This window comes from Varanus komodoensis, unplaced genomic scaffold (genome assembly GCF_004798865.1).
Source record: "Varanus komodoensis strain SLA01 unplaced genomic scaffold, ASM479886v1 scaffold50, whole genome shotgun sequence".
NCBI classification, from domain to species: Eukaryota; Metazoa; Chordata; class Lepidosauria; order Squamata; family Varanidae; genus Varanus; species Varanus komodoensis.
In genome coordinates, this window is record NW_025336088.1 from 5,170,132 (window position 1) to 5,170,582 (window position 451).

The window sequence follows — 451 nt, forward strand, 5'->3', positions numbered from 1 at the left end:
CTGCCACCTCCATAACCACCACCTGGACCACCGCCTCCAAAACCACCACATAAGCTGCCACCACCAAATCCTCTAAATTGACGACGACCAATTCCGCCTCCAGAATAACTTCCACCAGAAAAGCCACGACTCCTTCTCACAGTAGAGGTGTATCTTCTCGGAGAGACGGAAGAAGATCCACCAGCACCTCTACCACTGGTGTTGTGGCCGTCAGCTCCAGTGCCACCAGTTCCATAGCCAGCATTGCCACTGTTGCTTCTACCACCACCACCACCTCCACCACCACAAGAGCTGCTTATTTTCTGGCTGAAGCTCATGGTGACAGCGATATGGGGGCTCCGTTCCAAAACTGAATGTTGGGAGCAGAGAAGATGATCAGTTCGCTATTTATACCTTCTACCATGGGTGTTTTCTCCATCCCATTTGGGTTTGCCTGGATTTATCTGTCAAA

General features: G+C 51.0%; 1 protein-coding gene across 1 annotated transcript in view; it reads right to left on the bottom strand.

Moving 5' to 3' along the window:
• The window catches only part of LOC123031736 (keratin, type I cytoskeletal 10-like), a 10,605-nt gene extending 10,486 nt beyond the window's left edge, over positions 1 to 119 (bottom strand). Inside the window, exon 1 of the mRNA XM_044447003.1 lies at positions 1 to 119. This exon is cut by the window's left edge and continues 292 nt beyond it. The gene's annotated coding sequence lies outside the window, so the exon portion shown is untranslated.
• Between the last annotated feature and the right edge of the window lie 332 nt (positions 120 to 451).